The following is a 13,089-nucleotide window of genomic DNA, read 5'->3' on the forward strand; positions in this document are numbered from 1 at the left end:
ATGATTCTTGGTTGATATCACTTAAACATAATATGTGATCCTTTTCGCAATTCTTTGCAAAATGAGGGTATCACAAACTTTGTGTTGCAGCTTATTTTTGAAGAATAAAAATTAGGTTCTAAGATCTTGTACAAAGTCAACTTCTTAGTCTCTCAACCATAGGACTCACCATGCAACTTCTTTGCACTCTAGGGTCTACTAGCGAAGCTCTTTTTGCATTTTCTTAACTGAAAGTGAACATCGAGAGAGAGTAATAACTAAATACGTTTATATAAAAAATGAATATGCAAACCTGAGATGTAATTCTCAACTACGGAATCAAAGATATAAGTGAAGTATATAAATAATAGCAGCAAAAATCGTTATATACATATAATTGATGCGCATAAACAAGCATCTAACTAGTGAGAACCATTCATTGGGTGTTGGTACATTGAGATTTATATCGCTCCAAGTTTTTAGTGAAGTGTTGGCATAGTAGACTACGCTAGCACAAAAAAATTGTTTTACTGCATAAATCGTAAAAGCAGAAACAAGATATTGTATAGATCACGCCAATAACACTCCACGTGTAGACTCATAAAGGAAATAGATGAAGTAACATGTCAATGCAAATTTAGTGTTACAACCTTTTCCTCCTTATATTCCTTATGTGGTGCATCCAAGCGTCGATGCAATGCGTTCAAGGTATCCACACATGCATAAAGGAATGTCAAATGGTAGACTTATAGATCGGATCACATGGCTTGTGCGTGGGAGGTAGTGATGGCTAGGGCTTTCACACATTTGTCAATCATCAGATACGTCCATAACCTTCGCTTATATAGATGTCTTTATATGCAACATGCAGGAATAGACTATGTGCCCAGTATCCACTTAAATCCAATCTGAAAATGTTCCATCCCGTTAAGTGTGTGATCATATATGTTCATGATCACTCGAGCATGTCCTAAGTAGCTTGAGTAGTCTTACTGAAGACCAAGTACTCTCGTGGGTCATAAGTACACCTACTCACACGAGTACTCTTAATCGGGCAACAGTTCCCTAGAAGAGGTGTCAGCTCCCAAGTGCTCAACATTCGTACCAACAAACACTCACAATGTCTATGCATCATTATCATTAATTGTCGTGTGGTATACATTTTCAAGATCAAAGGTGGGTATTTGTCATCCTTGTTGGGTAGCTCGACCTCTCTTCTCGAATTAGCGATACAGTTTTCTTAATTCGGTTTACACCTAAACTTAGTCTCATGGCCATGCATGTGCAAATTTGATTACTTGAGAGGACACTGAGATAACTCTCCAAGTGGAAGAGGAAAACCATGTATTGCTACAATGCCTCAGCATGAAGACTACCTTTATGATTGTCCTGTTACAAAGTATCATTTGACAGTCTATAAGTAGGTTTGTTAACGTCACCTGAATAAACGGAAAAATCAATACTAGGACATGCGTATAAATTATACCTGAAACTATCAGATGACACATCCCGTGACATATAAAAATGGTTGTGCCCGGCCCCATATATTTACTAACACGTGCCCATATACTATGATTGATATATGTATAGTCATGACCTTTGAAATGTGGTCACCATTCGATATATACGCTAGTATGTTGATGTGTCTCATTACCCAATCGAGTAGGGATCATCGACAGAGAGTTTCACAGATAAGCCATGTACTTGATAATCCATAACAAGACAATGTTCAAATAAAACATTTAATAACTCATGAATACAAGTAAATACAAATAATCTCTATGACCACTTCCAGGGAACATCTCCAACACAAAGGCCACACTATAACGGTTAAGGATTCATGTATAAACCTTTTAGACTTTCACCTAGTAAATGTGATCATACGATGATTTCATGGATTAGGTAGTTTGCCACCATGCCCCCCGATGCATCATATACTCACTACTATTGTCATCTTGCCGAGGATAGATGATGACAAGGAAAATCACCTTTTGGGAATTATACAAGTATTCACAATCAATACCAAACACATAGGAATGACTGTATCATGTAGGGAAGGCAACCATGAAATGTAGAGAATGCATACATCGCTAGTACTAACACGTGTAGCCTCAAAATTCTACTTGGCATAGACAACGTAAAACGACAGTTCATAGAAAATAATATATTCAATCAAGCACTCAGTGTAACATGCAATAACATTTCAAAAATGAGAGGGATAGATTGGAAGAATAAGAGATATGGTGCCAAAAGGCAATGTAGAATCATCGGGTGGTGGCAGACAAAATGGCAGCGAACCATAACACTAGATGTTGCGCACCTTGTGGCGCGGAGATGTCCTCCGCTCATTCCCTTTGTCTTCTTTGGACTTCTCCTAATGTTGTAGCAAGGAATGGAAAATCGGAGGTTCCCATCAATATATTGATGTGTTTATGTAATCTTCTCCTCCGATGTATGGTACTTGGCTATTGGGCACCTCCAGAGCCTTTCAAGGTCTGCCTTATCTTTTTTTTGTCAGGAGCCTGCCTTATCCTCCCATAAGTTTGATGGATCAAACAACGTCAAGATACATAAACTAGGCCAAGATTTAGAGTCATCCTATTGCATCCTGTCAGGCTATCGAATGTGGCATATTTCATAAATAATGATTTAATGCCCGAGGTGAGTTTGAACTCTTAATTGTACATTTGAATATGTGTGACGAACATGTGGTAGTACCACTTTGATGTTTGCCTTTTAGCACACACATTTTTGCCGTCATAATATCGGCAATAGTATAAAGATGAAAGTTGGGACAAACAAAAAGAAGTTGCATTTGGATCTTATTGGTTTGTATTGCATTTATTATATTTTCTTGGATTGTCGTTTAACTAAGATATTGCAACATGTAAATATGATACAATCCATCAAAAAATAATGTCCTTGTCATTTTTTATGGGCGAAGCTCAAAAATATTCTATTACAATTATTTTAGCCAAAATCATGTTATTATAGTCTCTTTTCAAGAACCATAACCCAATTTGAATTAAATGAAAAAACTTAAAAAGAATATAAATAATCTCCATGGTCTATAATATAGTATACACCCATCAAAAATAAATATTTGAAAAGTATCTAAGTATTTGTTCAATCGTTTTTGAAGAAAAAAAAATAGAAATGGTAAAACTGTTAGCACACCCTTTTGTAACTAAAAATCCTCCCAAATGTACCAAAACTTGGTTTCCTTATATTTCTTATCTGCACAAGTGAAATAAAACTATCGTATACAACTTTTCAAAATTAATTAATAAACACAGTTTTGAACATATTTAAACTTTGAATATATGCCTAGTAAAAACTAAAGGCTGTTCTAAAAAGGTAAAATAATTCCTGGAGGTGTTCCAAGGGGTGCTATGGTGAATGAGACTAGGCCTGGGTGTAATCTCTTTTCTGATAAAAAAAATAGTATGTTTACATCAGGAACCTGACATTAAGATGGATGACAGGTACAAGCCAAAGGGAACATTTCTTGGTGTCAAAGCATATCAAGGTAGTCGAAATCAAATATCAAAAGAAAGATAAAATGATTCGTCAAATTGTAAAGCTTCTTGGCAACCATGGAGTAACTCCTAAGCAAATTACAATCTGCTGGAGTAGTACATTATTTCAAAAAAAAAAATGACAAGGCCAATACCTTGCATCCGCAATGGTGTACATTCATGGTCGGACACTGATGCTGCGCAACAACTAAAGCTGCGATGCTACCTGCAGCTGCACCTATATTGTACTCCCTCTGTTTCTAAATATTTGTCTTTCTAGAGATTTCAACAAGTGACTATATACGAAGCAAAATGAGTGAATCCACACTCTAAAATATGTCTATATACATTCGTATGTGGTACTCATTTGAAATCTCTAAAAAGACAAATATTTAGGAACGGAGGGAGTATAACAGAGAGGATATGTAACTTATGCGTGATTAACAAAGCCTTACAAATGCAAACTGGTCTACTAGACGGTTACATCATATCCGCTTGGCATATTTCAATAAAAAATGTCACTAGGCCAAAGCAGCAAAACATACACATTTCTTCCCGCACTATTATTACATCCGATTTCAATGTCAACTACAGGAGACGGCACGCTCTGCCGCACCCGGTGATAGTTACATAATCCGTAGGTGATTTTATCTCGGCCGGGTAGACATACTGTTTTGCCCTGTGTTCTATTTTTTTTCTTTTCTTTTTTCCGGGTATGGCCAACATGAGCCGCGTACTGGTTTATGGCGATGACCTAGTATGGGAGCAAATGTTATTTGCTGCTTATAGTGACCAATACCGCATGAGCGTCCGCGTCGCTCGGGGCATGAACCGTGGCCCAAATGCTGATGGTGCGGATTGGATAATTCCAATTTTTCCCTAGGGTATTGTGGGTAGCATTTGTCGTTGCATTTTTTTGCTTCATTTTTCTGTTTTTTCTAGTCTTCTCTATTTTATCCTTTTCTTTTCCATCTACTTATTCATTTTTTATTTTATTTTCCCTTTTTATAAATTAAATGGTTTTCATAAAATATGAACATTTTCTAGAAGTCTCAAACAATTTCTGAAATTACATAAACATTTTTCGAAGTGCATGAACATTTTAAAAAGTGTGAACATTAAAAAATGTGTGTAACTTGTTCTCAAATGCATGCGGACTTTCATCAAAATGTGTGAACGTTTGTGTAAATAATTAAAAATTGAATGGATATTTGTTAAAATGTATGTGTTTTTATTACATAAACGGTTTTTTAAAACATATGAACATTTACTTAAAATACGTGAAAGTTCTTCAATTTATATGAACATTTTCTAAAACACATGAACGCCTTTGGCAATTTAATGAACTAGTGGACCCGTTGCGTCAAATGGCGCAGAGACCTGATGATTCCATGTGTGCGATGAAAAGAAATCCATGATTTAGTTGATTTAGTATGGATGAGCACATATGACTAAATATTTAATCTTCTTTAGTCAGGAAAAGCAATGACTTGTTGTCTACAATGAGACGTTTGTATATACAAATTTTAATTTGGTACCGTAGAGTATCATTTGAAACAAAATCTATGTTTTAGTTGGTTTAGCTTTAGGGAAGCACATATGGCAACAAATCTAATCCCCTTTGATAGCAAAAAAAAGGTGATTTGTTGTCTACAATGAGATGTATATACACATTCTAACACAATATCCCATTCAAAATCATGCCACAATGAAAATATTTCCATTTTATAGTAACTTTGTGGTTCAGAAACTACACTCGGCAAGAATTTAGATCTTAGTCACATTGGAAACCATATGACCTTAGTTATTCTGTTTACAGAGACATAAATGGGGCAGGCAGCAAGGACTTTTAATAGAGTCGTCATCAGCTCTCACAACCTGGGTCACCCTGTGTTTTCCAAAAGTCCTTCTTGATGCTTCTTAACTTATTTTCTTAGCTGATCACCCTGTGTTTGAGTTTTTGTGCCACCTTCTCAATGCTGATAAAAGGTCCATTTATAAGCTGATCTATGGGTTCAATGCCCATCTGTTCACTTTTATAAGACGTTTTAGAAAGTTCAGACAGCTCCAAAAATAGTTCAAAATCAGCTGTCTAAACTTCTTATAAAAAGGGACGGCGGGAGTACTGTAAATCAAGTCTTCGGAAGGTTGCAGAGCTCTACATTTCTCTGGAATAGCTGCAACAGAAAAGACTAAACCATACCATACTCAAGTTGACCAGTGCAAAGCTCGCTATAAAATAGAAACTTCAAAGACCATATCAGATAATATGTTGATAGGATTTAGAAAACAATGTCCGAAAAACAAAAATATTTCTCAGTATATAGTAGGATATCATGCATGCAGCAATCATGTACATAGGTGTTCTCATCAATGAACAAACATCAAGCAGAAAAACTAAAAGGCGCCATTCCAGGAAAGTCTGTATATTCTACATGCATCGACCACCACAAAACTGAAAGGGAAAGCAATATTATTAATCAACAAAAACAATTTTTTTTTCAGAATCCATGAGAATGAATGGAGTGGAAGCAGAAAATATTTATAAATCTTTGAAGGATACGAAAGAACTGCAATATTATAGGCTAACGGAATTGATCTTTTCCAGAGATGATCTTTGCTAGAAGGAAAAAACAGGTTTAACCTTGGAAGAGGATTATTTTTGTTTATGGTGCAATGTAGGTTGCTAGCATTATGCAATGCAATAAAAGAGAAACTACTCTATTAACGGCAAATTATACAGTGATAGGTGGTGTTGAAAACAAAAATGATATAAAATGTACATGCCAATGTATCTTAATCATAGCAAACAATAAACAACCAACAATGAGAAAATGCATACCACATCCCAACAGCCAACAATAAGCACATGCATCACCTGCTGCTGTGAAAACAGACTCATCCCGTTGGAGAGAAGCATGGTGGAGAAAATCAAAATCCACCAGAATCAAAAAGAAATCAAGCACGCATTACACATAAAACATTTACCCTAAGTTCATGCATTAGAAAAATAAGCGAGGGCACCACATTTTCTAAAACTATAGTTTAAAGTTAGCAATCTGAACACATATCCTAGGTGCGAAGAGTATCTTAACCACGGCTCTGGTTTTAGCTGAAACTTGCTTTTTTAGATATAGCAATACATAAAAACACAATGAATATCTGAATAAGAATTTATTCTTCTGAAATTAATACGGCATGGGATTGCTATGGACAATGACGGAACATTTATGATGACACAGTTTTCAGAAATCTTTTTCATTGTCATAGTGGATCTTAGGGGAAATGGACTTTCAATCAACTGTAGATGATCACAAAATCCCAAGATGTTAGCTACCAATTCCTATTCCAATCTGTAAGAATCTTTAGGATACAAAAAATTTCCTATGCCACTAATTAAAAATCCTATTATACAACACCGACAAGTGCGACCATCTTTTCATCAAAACAATATTACCAATTCTTTTGGTTGCAATGAAACACCGAAAACCTGGCTCGAGTACATTTGAACAATAACATTGCGACTATCTACATACCTGTAAAATTACATACTCATATATCAAGCTTTCAAAATATAAGTATTTTTCAGGTCTGGACAGATTCAAGCGACTGAAAGAATATTATCCTTTTTAGTTAAAATTAAATAGCTTAATCTTATATCACATTTACATGGGCCTTAGGGTCTAGAACAGACTTATAGTTGGATAGTAATTCGTGAAAACAGAGTAACCAGTGATAATCAAATCCATTACTGCATCAAGGTACTTTTTTCACATGATCATGCCATAAAGGCATTCTAGATTTGCAGAAGAAAGGTAGGAAACTCCTACAAAGCAGCAAGCAAAACACCCAGATTCAGAGCAGCTGGGAACGAATAAATTCAGAAATAGATAATTAGTAAACATTGAGATTGCATGTGTTCTATTGCTACCTGCCTTCTCTTTTTAAGTAACTCATTCAAAGACAGATAGTAGCTCACTGATTAGTAGGTGGTGGTGTTCTAGATGCTCGTCCCTTCTCACCTCGGGCTCTCTGAATAAGTGATTATGTATTACCAGATCCAATGATGGCTAGCTCCATGAAGATCACACCTGTACCACTGCAAGCAAGCAAGCCAGCTGTTAGATCTATTTGTCCATATAAGATAAGAGTAGGAATACATGCATATCTTGCTATATATATCATACAAAATTTCATTTTTCGAATATGCTAGCCTGCTAATTGCATTGGGACAAATTTGTAGAAGAAGCTAATCAGGGCATCTCCAATGCAAGAGTGCTTGTTCGGTGCTTAGGCAATAAAAAATAATAATAACGGAAGTAGCATCGATCTAGCAGTCTATTGGTCAGTTTGGTTCATGTCCACGTTTGAATCTGCCTGGCCTGGAGCTTTCCTGGAACCTGCCTGGGGTGTGTTTGGTTAGTGCCAAGATCATCTCAAGCATCACAAGATGACACTGATATGGATGTGCTGCTCACAAGTACTTTGATAGGCATACGAGAAACCCTTGCAAGTCCAGTACAGACTGTAGCCCCAAAGGACCCAAATGCTCCTTTATGGGACATGCTCAAGAAGATTCCGTTGCCACCTGATGAGAGGATGTCGGTCGGGATGCATCTATGCAAGCCAGAATTTGCAGTCCATCGAGGTTTTCTTGTCAGCATGGGTCAAGAATACCTGGAGCGTTGGGTGTATACATACTTATCTGACAATTATCCCGCGAGCAAACGTGCTGACAATGATCTTATTGGTAACCTCGGAAACAATGATCCTGCTAGTAACCTTGGCGATGATCCTGCTGTTAACTCTAGCCCTTTCTGAGTAAGATTGATTGATGGTCTACCATATTGTTGGATCCTTTTGGTTGCAAAACACTAGTTTCTAAGTAGTCAATGACTAGCTTTTGGCTATGCACAGCTGATGTCTAAGTTATGGCTGATGGTGGTATTATTTTGCTACAGCCTTCTGCTTAGTTTCCAAGTAGTATAAGCATGCATGATATGATTATTAGATGCTAATGTGAAAGCTGTGTTGCTTTCTGACTTTTGGATAAGTTTCTAGGTAGTATCAGGATGCATACATAATTAAACTTGTGGTTATGTTAATCCCACAAGGATAATTTGTGTATTCTCTTGCATTCCAGATGTGCTGGACAATGAGTATTAATCAAATTAATGCACTGTGGTTATTCAACAACAATGTTGTTGTGTATCGTCAGAGTTATAAATCATTTGCCTTCAGTGTTATGCTTATGAAACTTCAGATTATTATTATTTTTTGTTTATCAAATTATTTGGCTTTATTATACTTTTGAAAAGTCAGATTATATATATTTGTTTTTAGCATATGCACAACGGTGATCTCCAACCCCAGGCAAAATAGCAACCAAACACTGCCTGGGCCATTTATCCACACAGGCACGTTCTCAGGTCAGCAACCAAACGCAGCCTAGAAACATGGACGTGTCTGGCCAGGTATTTTTGCTGAGATGTCCAGGCAACTCCCAGGCAGCTATTTTGCCCAGGCAAACCAGTGAGGACACGATCCAAACTGACCCTATATCCACAAAGGCCTTTAGTTGAGCGCTAATCTAAGGGCCTGTTTGGTTTCAAATAAGTCACCAACTTATAAGTCGAAAAGTGAAAAAAGTGACTTATTTTGCCAAACAGACTCGACTTATAAGTCACCCCAACTTATAAGTCATAAGTTGCTCCACTCCAACTTAAAACTTATAAGTCATCCCTTTTTGCTTGGGTCCATCACATGCATGATGTGGATTGGTGTGGGAAGGTGTGTCAGGTGACTTATAAGTCAGATGACAACCAAACAGGTGTGACTTATAAGTCACTGATTTTAAGTCATCTGACTTATAAGTCAGGTGACTTATTGGAACCAAACAGATGTTCGCCTAAAATAAGGCAGCGCTTGTAAAAAAGGCCCAGGTGAAAGGGAAAAGCAACGAAGCGCCGGGCGCTGGGCTCGACATCGACGCTAGGAAAAATCCTCTGATCGATCGGGATTCAGCCATAACAGCCAGGAATTGAAGCATGGCGGCCCTCACAATTAATTTAACCTCACCATCCAAAGAACCAATCGGGAGATAAACCAATGATTGAGGAGGTAGCAATTGCGATGGGTGATAAGGCTGGTCATAGTGGGAGTAACTTAGCAAGTAACATAGCGCAATCCAAGACAAGTTTGCTTATGTGACATATAGTTAATGAAGAGAGAGGTGTTTGGAGTAACATAATATGTTACTGTAACATAATATGTTACTGTAACATAACGCAACCCAAAGCAAAATGAGTCTATAATGTAATAAATGCAATCATCTATGATACTACTTGTATGTTACTTTGCGCTATGAAGGTAGTAACATAGTTACTCCCCACTATGACCAGCCTAATAATCTTCGGAAGGAAAAAAAATTAAAAACAAGGAAAAGGAACGGATCACCAGAACCACTGCCTGATGTTGCTGGCCCAGCGCCGCCGCCTGGAGCGTCGCCTTCCTCTCCTTTCCCGAGCACTTGCCTCCGACCTCCGTGCCCTTGCTTCTGGCCTCATTGCCTCCCCTGCGGGCTTGCTTGCCCGGCGGACTGGTGAGGCACGGGCGAGCCGAGGACCTGCACGAACCCCCATGCGCCGCTACTCATCGTCTTCTCCTCCCCGTCACCCACAAGTTAGGCTGCGGCAGGAGGAGTAGCAGGCAGCCAGGCAGCGCGCGACGCGAGAGAAGAGGTCGCAGATTCGGTCGATGGAGCGGCGAGCGCAGCGAGGCCGTGGCGGCGGCAAACCATCTTCCTCGCTAGCTCCAGCCTTCCCTCCTAGATTTAGTCGGAGGAGCAGGCGGCTTGGGAAGAGAAGAGGGGGAGGTGAGCAAGCGTAGGCGACCAGGGCTCGCTAGATATTTTGGCAGTCCATCTTCTCTCTCCAGCCGCAGACGAAGGTGAGGCACGCACGACTCGCGCACGATGCATTGGTCAGCCAGGCCCCACGCGCACATGCATCGGTCAGCCCAGCCTCTCTCTAGAAGCATAGATGACGCAACGCAGCACGCACCAATGACAGATGGGACCAGACCGAGACAACGTCCACCTACAGGGAAAGAAACAGGGGCGCACGCAGCAAAGGAAACCATCCGCGGCGGCCGCACACTCTCGCACAAACCGCGTGAGACGCACGCGACGTTCAGGAAGAGGGCGCCACGCACCTCGAAAAGGTTGACCCAGCCAACCAGCCCACTACGAGAGCCCACCCGTCATTGGTCAATGCGAGCTCACTGCATGGTGAAAACGAGCAGCGAAAATCTAGCGGCTGAAACGAAGCAGACGACCGAATTGACCAGCATCCAACGAGTAAGAATGCATGCGGTCGAGGGACAACCGTGGGAACGAGTGCTCCCGGAACCTTATATGTTAAAATGCAGAAACATTTTCAATATGGACGGTCATTTTTAAAAGTAATACACAAAAATAGATGAAGGTTTATTTTAAAGTTAAAGTGCAATAGTAAAGAGTAATAAAAAGAAAGAAAATGGCTCATGTTGCTTCTGTTGCATATGTTACTTGGGATGCTTGAGATGCTTTGGGGTATATGAAATCATGCATGCTTCTGTTGCTTATGTTGCATATGTTATTGTCAACTTGTGTTGTTTGTCTGCTTGCTGAATTATCGTTCTTCTGTCTTCGTATATGAAGTCGTATGTGATGTGTTCAGTGAGGGTTTCAGGAGACTACGGTTCATGGCAGACATGCCATGAACCAAGGAACAGTTACAAGAATGATTGTTATAGAGGGTCTAAGGCCAGGGAGGAGATAGAGGATGATTACTCCATGTTCATGCTCAAACATGAGAGAAAACATGAAGTAGCCAATGGTGCAGGTTAGATAGGTTGGAACAGGTAACTTGATAATCTTCGACTAGTTCGTCCTCATTGTTGTATTGTTGTTAACCTGTGATCGTATGTGACATGCAAGGGCAACAATGTTAAGGGTTGCAGATGGTAAGCTCACCACACTGGGATGCAAGGTAACCACATCAGGCTGAATAGGTGCTACCAAACACAGCGATTCGCTTCAACCCAGCCCCAAATCCTGAAACGTGGGCAGCCAAACGTTGGGCCTTTGTTGCTCCCGTAATGCAGCTTGCTGCTTTGTGGACAACGAAACACATTGCAGAACATGGCTCGAAGCTTGCATTACCTCACTCGGACTAAACTGGGCCACAGGTGGAAGGAGCAAAAATCGGTGTTTGCTGCCAAACACGCCCTTAAAGCATACTTCATTCTTGTTGTTCTTGATTTGATGTGAGTTAGATTTGGTTGGCTGCATCACCTCCATGCATCATTCATGGGCACAACATATGCCGATTCACCTTGATAGTGCATCCATCAGAAAGCATGCGTCACCTCGCCTTGGGGCGGCTCGAGCGCATCCGAACCTTAAGCGTTGCCTTCTCTCCTCTTCACCGTGCCACCTCTAGACAAAGCACGTGCAACTGACGGCGACCGTGGGGTTTCCTCTCGCGGTGGCCACCGGTCCATTGGGTGGTGGATTAGGCATCAGCACGCGTCGGGCCTCAAGGTCATGGAGAATCGAAATGGGATCAGCACCAGGTGGGTGGCATGTTCATGGAGCTGCATGGGCAAGCAAGTCGCGACCAGATTTGCATCGTCTCAGCCATATCCCCGCACGTGCTATTGTTGCTTTGGGCTCCTCAGCGAAATCTGGGTCATCGAGGAGGTCGTCCGGAAGTACTCCCCGACAACGGAGGATCTCCGTCGCCCATGCGTGGCCGGAGGCTGGAACGGCTGGTACTGGAACCCTTTCCGGGTTCAAGTGCGGGCCGTTCGGCAGGTGCATTGGGTCAGGACACTGGGATGGTGGCCTCCCAATACCTCTGGCATGACGGTGGAGCCCCCGACACTGTCAAGGTGAACGGGGTCCCGCGGTGCCTCCCCGAGGAGGAGCCGGCCTCATGGTGGTGCTTCCGCCACGTCCACTTTCCATGGCATTGCTCCAACGGTGGGCTAGGGGTTTCTGTTGGAGGCGAGGGAGCAAAGTAGAGAAAGGAGTGGGCATGGATGGACAGCCCCACCTCTCGTGCATGTATGGCATTTAAAGGACTAGGAGCTAGTCGTTGGGTGGATGCCGCGTGGGCCCGAGGCAAACACCAAGCGGACGCGTGGCGCTGTCTCCTATCCGTGTTGACATGAACGCAACTCAAATTTGGGCTGAAAATGAGTCCGCGCCGATACGAGACGGACAGAAAAATGGAATGTGTCGCCGCATTGGGTCGTGGTTTCTGCCCACCCTAACAGAAGCAGAGGCGAGCAGACGAAATACGTCGCAACACTGGAGTTGCCCTTGCGTCGCTGACATATGTTAAATTCCATGTGTCACTGATACTCCGTGTCAAAAATACTATATTACCGGATAAAAACACTTTATTGCAAACAGGAAAAAAAATGAGGGCCTGGTCTTGTCAAACAAACGACTTTGCTCGGTTGTTATTTTTACTGGCATACTAGATGTCTAATGAGGGTTTTCTTGGTGCTTCGTGAAACGAGCGTCGCTGGACACACTGATTCG

At 40.9% G+C, this 13,089-nt stretch overlaps 1 long non-coding RNA gene across 1 annotated transcript; it reads right to left on the reverse strand.

Moving 5' to 3' along the window:
• Positions 1 to 5,206: 5,206 nt before the first annotated feature.
• LOC123091359 (uncharacterized) lies at positions 5,207 to 10,484 on the reverse strand. Its single transcript, XR_006443047.1, has 2 exons — positions 9,960 to 10,484; positions 5,207 to 7,596 (listed from the first exon to the last, which is right to left on the reverse strand). It is a non-coding gene; the product is annotated as an uncharacterized lncRNA (long non-coding RNA).
• Between the last annotated feature and the right edge of the window lie 2,605 nt (positions 10,485 to 13,089).

This window comes from Triticum aestivum, chromosome 4B (assembly GCF_018294505.1).
Source record: "Triticum aestivum cultivar Chinese Spring chromosome 4B, IWGSC CS RefSeq v2.1, whole genome shotgun sequence".
In the NCBI taxonomy this organism is placed as follows: domain Eukaryota; kingdom Viridiplantae; phylum Streptophyta; class Magnoliopsida; order Poales; family Poaceae; genus Triticum; species Triticum aestivum.